Source organism: Macrobrachium rosenbergii, chromosome 12 (genome assembly GCF_040412425.1).
Source record: "Macrobrachium rosenbergii isolate ZJJX-2024 chromosome 12, ASM4041242v1, whole genome shotgun sequence".
NCBI classification, from domain to species: domain Eukaryota; kingdom Metazoa; phylum Arthropoda; class Malacostraca; order Decapoda; family Palaemonidae; genus Macrobrachium; species Macrobrachium rosenbergii.
In genome coordinates, this window is record NC_089752.1 from 10,184,995 (window position 1) to 10,192,148 (window position 7,154).

At 34.3% G+C, this 7,154-nt stretch overlaps 1 long non-coding RNA gene across 4 annotated transcripts; it reads right to left on the reverse strand.

The window, feature by feature from the left end:
* Positions 1 to 1,234: 1,234 nt before the first annotated feature.
* Positions 1,235 to 7,000, reverse strand: LOC136844383 (uncharacterized). Of its 4 annotated transcripts, none has more exons than XR_010854856.1 (9): positions 6,549 to 7,000; positions 6,385 to 6,437; positions 6,032 to 6,083; positions 5,546 to 5,599; positions 5,128 to 5,183; positions 4,550 to 4,591; positions 3,863 to 3,923; positions 3,202 to 3,269; positions 1,235 to 1,929 (listed from the first exon to the last, which is right to left on the reverse strand). It is a non-coding gene; the product is annotated as an uncharacterized lncRNA (long non-coding RNA). The 4 variants fall into 4 exon arrangements; XR_010854858.1 differs by having other exon boundaries at positions 6,032 to 6,096; positions 6,549 to 6,677; XR_010854857.1 differs by lacking the exon at positions 6,549 to 7,000 and having other exon boundaries at positions 6,032 to 6,096; positions 6,385 to 6,502.
* Between the last annotated feature and the right edge of the window lie 154 nt (positions 7,001 to 7,154).

The window sequence follows — 7,154 nt, forward strand, 5'->3', positions numbered from 1 at the left end:
TCCCTACCCTGGCAGGCAAAGTACGTGGGTCTACCAATAATGAACACGAGTGAGCAAAATGATGACATGACCCCGCTACTGGTACTGGTCACGTTTCTCAGCCATGGCAGAAACCAAACCAGAAAACCCCAACTGCATAACAATACCAGATCTAATAATGAGGTGAAAGGCAATATAAGTAGCAGGCTACTCTTATAGTACATCCAAGAACCCCTAAATGCAAGACATTCACTGCACAAGGATCCAAAGGTGCAACTCATTGAGAAAACCCCAGTGGCACTAAAAATTAGCAAATGTTAGTCAGCGAGATGAAAAAATGAAAGGGGGAATAGAAGTTAGGCAAAAGATTAAAAATTGGGTGTAGCTCAGGGATATAAAACCCAGAACTTTAGTTTTAGCTATAGTTGAATTGGATACAGAATTTAGGCCAAAGGACAGGCACTGGGACCTATGAGGCTGTTCAGCACTGAAATGAAAATTGACATTTAAAAGATTTTAAAGGTTTAACAGGAGGAAAACTTTGCAGTTGCACTACGAATAAATTGTCAGGGGAGGGTGGAAAGTAAGATGGAAGAGAAAATACGAGAGGTAAGGGTTGCAGCTGAGGTAAAAAGGGATGCTGCAAGAAGTAAAGTAAGTACATCTTAGTTTAACCAGACCACCAAGCTGATTAACAGCTCTCCTAGGGCTGGCCCGAAGGATTAGATTTATTTTCACGTGGCTAAGAATCAATTGGTTACCTAGCAACGGGACCTACAGCTTATTGTGGAATCCGAACCACATTATAGCGAGAAACGAATTTCTATCACCAGAAACAAATTCCTCTTGTTCTTCACTGTCCGGAACTTTAATTAATGCCTATAATGCACTGGTGGCATTAACTTAATAACAGCATTAAACCATCCCCTATGGGGAAATGGAAGAATCCTTTTCTCTGGACATGGACAAAGTGTTGTTCTTGCAGTCTTCCTACGAAAATAAATTTGAATCGCTGACAGTATGGCTGATCATTACCAAACCAATACCTCTTCTCTTCTACATTGCTTATCTTGAGCTTTGAAAGGAATAATTACTCCTTCACTGAACTCTCCTTTCATTAACGCTTACAGACCTACAGTACCTTCTCAATGCCAGTCTCCTTGACGGTAACTTTTAATTTAATGGACAACTAAATCTTTGATACTGCACAACCAATACTAAAATCCTAATTTATGGACAAAAAATAAAAAAAAAACACATTCATCAGTTTATTGTGAAAAATCAAGCAATGCATGTAGTACAATGACAATGTTAAGATGACATTACAACTAATAAAACTGACATGACCAGCATGCAGTAGACCAGTATAAAAGCATAATTATTACAATTGGTACAATACATGTTATATAATGCAGTAGATCAATAAGAAAGCATAATTATTACAATTAGTACAATACACGTTACACAATTAAAAAATCAGTTACACTTTCAATGCATTAACATATAACCTTTATTACAATTAGTACAATACATGTTATATAATCAAAAAATCAGTTACAAACACTTTCAATGCATTAACATATAACCTAACACAATATGGTAACAGTAATTATATAGCACTATATTCAGAGGTTTTAAAAGTCAAAACAAAATTTCATGGTAAAAAATACACTGTTATACTGTATAAGGAAAATTCCCTATGGTAACAACTTCTGAAATACTTAGACAAGCACAGCTAAAGCAATGGACAAGGACAGCTAAAACAATTTGAGGCAGTGCCAATACATGACACGCTCTTAGGTTGACATCACTTTGTGAATCGTTACTTCAAGAGGAGCCATACCATTGGCTCCCGTTAGACCCTTGTATTCATAGTAACTACTTTCATGTGAGGTGTCCAATTTGCAAGTGATCTTGACATTCTGATTCTCTTGGGACTTTCCCTCATTCCTGCCGGGGGAGAAAATGACAATAAGCACCACTTACAACCATACTAATCTATATATATATATATATAAAAAAAGTGTTGCTGGATTTTCACATTAGACACATTACAAAATATCTAAGGGCTAAGTTGTGGCTTAAGGTCTTTCTGACCTTGATTTTCACCATGTGTGGTCTTAACAGTTTTGTCAACTCCATTCCTGTATATAGTGCAGTAAAAGCAAGTACTATACTGTAATGGATTGCCACTGGATCCATGAAATCACAATGGCCACTTTTCTGGGTAATAATCAAACCACCCCCGCACACGGCGGAGTGCATTTCAAACAAGACAAAGCATCCTAGACAAACAATATAGCCATTCAATATAACTAGGAAATTAAAAAAAAAATTCACTGCAGTTTAACATTTGTCAAATGTAAGATGTTTAATTAAGTGTTCCAATAGAACAAGTTTATTCAAAATAAATACACATTTCCATGAACATTGTATATTGCAAATACTTTTTTGGTCTGATACCCTAGGGGCACTGGAATCATTAGACCCTAGGGCACTGGAGTCATTAGCATCATGAAAAATGGTATGGAAACAGAATTGTAATAAATTACTAATAATCAAGTAATAGACCTTGGTTAAATATAAAATCTGTCAATGGGTAAAAAGTCCAAGACACTGTCAACATTTTCATTTAATACCTTTTCTATGGAACCTGAAATCTGATGTTGACAAATCCCCCTTTGGCTTTAAGCCTGGGGCTAACCACAGTGGAATCTATAATAATGCAACTAATGGAAAAGTACCATTCAAAGATGAAGAGGCTGAGGAACATATTAAATGAAGACTTAGATAATGCACTTGGCATATCAACACAAACAATTACATAGATATAAAATACCAGCCTCTCTTGAGGTAGAGATGTTATTGTAATATAATAATCTAGTAAAGACTGGGAGGTACATCAAGATTATAAAGTAAGTGTTGATGCAAACCAGGGGTCAGCTGTTTATCCCACTAATGCAGATGGCTACAAATTAGTAAAGGTAGAAGGGACCCAGGAGGCGCGACAAGCATATGAATTGTAAGTGATAATAGCAAACCTGAAGGAAGAGGTTCTTGAAATGTTTAAAAGTGATTTTGTCTCCTTATATGCATTAAAAATGTCTGCGTTCAAAATTAATAAATGTTCTTTGGTCTTAACATATTCTTTCTGAAACTGATTCAATAAAATCAATGATCCTTGGATAATTATAAATCCAAACTTGGGTTGGCCAGTCTTACCTGATTAAACAGGAGGGAAAGAGATCCATTACAGTCTCTATAGTGTCACCAAACTTGTCAACACTCACCTGTCAACAATGGTACTGGAATTAGACAATCAGATAAAAATAAAAAAAAAAAGTTGCAATGCTACCTAATCAGAATTTTTGATTCCGCAAAATGTTTTGGAGTTGGATTGTTGATAATCATCACATCCACATTCAGTAATGATACATGTACACAGTCTACCAATAAAAGCCTACATATTAAAATCCTTGGAAAATTAAAAAGGGAAGCCAAATGCTTACTTTAAAGGCCTACAACCTATAGATCTGACTTCTGGAAAATCCACCAGGACCAATTAAGATTATGGTATATTTTCTGGGTTCTGTACTAAATTTACACACAAGCACAATATCTTATGAATGATTTACCCCACCCTAGAATGAAGACTACCCTGTCTAGGCCCTTCAATTTTTCTCTCCCCTCTACAGCTGCAACCCAGAAACCACTTAACTAGGTACCTAATTCACTAATGTCTACAGAGGTGCACTTGATTTTTACGGAATGTGCACTTCAGTCCGTCCTTGCCTGGGTCAAGATTCAGACAGCTTGATTGGCTATTTGAGCTAGACAAGATTCCACTAAATTACAAGGGCAACGCACACACAAATTCACTTACTTTAGATGCAGCTGTGACGTTCACTTCACATGGTGGTACCACTCAAGTCTTCCCTGATATCCTGTCAAAAGTTTCAAGAAATAAGTCACCAAATACCACCAACAGATAAATAAATTATAAAAAGTCAGTCAGATAGTTCATTTCCACATTACTGAGCTTAAGAGTTGGATTGTTATAAAATCATCATATATTTTACAGTACTTAATGGTGTAACTAGACAAATTGAAATTCTTAACGCTCAGAGGTGCCCAAAAGGGCTTATTCTTGGTAATTGTTCAATCTTATCTAATGTATTGCAATTCTAATGTATTAATGGATAATCTGAAACTGCTGAATAGAAACTTTTTTACTTGAGGATTTGTTTCTAATAACTGACATACAATATTGGTTGAAAATTGGCCAAAACTAGACAATGTTTGACTGGAATTGTTCTGGATTCAGGGATTGGGTCATGTGGCTTATTCATCAAGTACCCACGGATAAGGTATGAGTGATCTATCTGAAGACAGGATATTACAACTTGCAGGGTTCTTTTTATCCAGATGCCAAACTTCAATTGTTGGTTTAAGTTTTAATTTATTGTCATTTATTACCCAACAATGCCTAAGAATTTAGAGATGTTCAGCATAATTCATGAAACTAGTTATCGAACTAAAGCAACTTCCTGAAAACAGGGCATACACTTACCATAAGAGGCAACTGCTTGAAAGCAGCAACATCATTCACTTCCTGAAACAATAAACTTCCTTTTAGTAGTTGACGAGAGAAATGGATTTCCTAAATAAGTCCAGAGTGAGTTCATGGTCAGTTATCTCATTTATAATTATCATATCTCACCAAATATCATATGGAAAAAAACTGATGGTTAAAATACGTGACATCTCTAGCCAAACAGTTTCCCACAACTTATATCAATACATTGTAACTCAATATTTTATGACGGTTATGTGAGGGTCTTGAAAGAGGACTTGATTTAATCTTACATGATTCCCTAGTAAAATTACTAACGATCAGGGGTCTTGATGTATAAATTAAATTACCATCAACTAAAGCAAAGATTTCAATTTTTTTCAAATTCAGTAACTACCCACTCACTTGCATGAACATTTTTCCTTGCTGTACGATTACAACCAACCTTAATGACACTGCCCTCTGTAAACATGGGTTCGCTCTACAAAGTTTGCTATGGAAGCCACTCACACTGGGACAAAGTAAAATCAATAAAAATAATTCTCAAAATCATAAAAAAACAATATATTACTTACCATACATGTAGCAGGCTTGAAAACAGAACCCATCACAGGAACGTTTAGCAGGATTCCTACAACAATTAGGTCATATGTTTTAATCATTCAAGGTGAGAAAAAATGCTTATTCTAAATCTGTGTCAGAGAGAGAGTTCGAAATCAGGAATCAAGTTGTAAAACTTATCATCATTTAGTATGCATAATACTAGGTCTCCGCTTGAACTAAGAGAAACCATGCCAGGAGTAAGAAAAACAAATTACAGCAGAATTTCTTAAAATCCATGCATCAGTGTTATGATTTCAAGTATTTCATCTCTTTAATATTACTTAAGGCTTTTTTTTTTTTTTGTAACAATTATGAACTTACTCCCAGCTGTTTTGAAGTACTCAATGTAACATAAACCTGGTTATTAGTCTGTTACTAAATTCTACTCACCTGGGAGTTTGGAATGTCACAACTGACACCAGTCGCAGTAATGGCGGATGCTCCCTGCAACAGAGATTCTCATTAGCCTTAGTTGTTGAAGTCAGTCAAGTGAATGTATCATTTATTTCAGAGTTCAATATCAGGATTCAAATGTGATATTCTACCAGCATACAAATAATTCATATAAAAATTTTTAAGCTTGAAATCATTTCCAAGAATCAACGATAACATTTTTATGTGTACAATATTAGTCTCTTATAATATGAACTAGGCCCTTGTAACAATATAAACAAAACTGAAGATGTGGATTACGAGGGTCAGTTGAGAAACTTAAATGTTTCCTGTAATATTAATCAATAATAAAACAAATTTAAGATAAACTTCATATTGAAATTCACCACAACTGGCTGAAAATTTGGTATAAATTCGAGTCTTAAAACAAATCCAGGATAAATGTAACATTCACCATGCTAGAATAACGAAAACACAACTTACCATATAGCCTATTTTGCTGGAAACAGGTACCCAATACTGTAACTTGTTATTCCTGTAAGAAAGACCTGTTTTAGTTGTTCTAATTATACAGTATAAATAAATAGCATAAATACATATATAAATTTTTTCGTGTGAGTCCAGAATCAGGAATCCTGTATTTGTGAAGTAAGACTTTGTCTCAATTTTCTGTGGACACTAGAAGCTTATTTCCAAAAATTCCAGCAGACTTTTTACAAGTTAATATTTCAAATTTTAAAATATAAACAAAAGAATTAAGAGTCATATTTCATATGCTCCTGTAGGTAACCTTCAATGATTACTGCTCACACTTAAACAATACAATCAGTACTCACCTTACTAGGCTACAGTTTCACACAAGAAGTAGATCACAGTAACAAGACCCTTCCTATTAGAGAAAAGACTGACATTATCAAATGGCTCAGATTTAGTACATTCAAATGCCACAAGTTCATTCATATATTTCAGACAATGTATACAAACATGACAAACAACTTACCTTTGCTGCAAGAAATAACTAATTGCCTTAGCAATTATGCAGGGGTCACTTTGAAATACCGCCTTACTAAGGACTCAGAAAAAACATACATTCAGTATGTAAAGAGTTATAACTAACAACAATGCTAACATTTCACATTACAATAATTGCTTCAGACTGGCATTTCAGCTAATGACATTATTAAAACTGTAAAATTTACAAAATCACCACTGTACCTATACCCTGATGTGTTTACTAAATACCATCAAAACTAAAGTACAAAACAAATCTTTGTCTCATCCTCAAGTAAAACTTACTGCTCATCATCAAATATATAAATTCAAAATGGGCGACTGCTTGCAATATTTGTTGACTAAAATAGCATGGATTAGTACTTAAAACACAATCCAGAGTATTTCATTTGATTTACAAGTGTCATTTTCAATCGAAAAAAAAAAAAAAAAAGAGAAAAAGTTACAAAAGGTAGAAATTTACTATCCAGAGGTGTACATATGTATGCAGTATATATTTTCAATGTACTTATGTATATCTCTGGATTGTAAATTTCTAGTTTCATCTTTTCTTTCTTTTACTTTAAAAATTCTCCACGTAAATGTAGTGAAACAT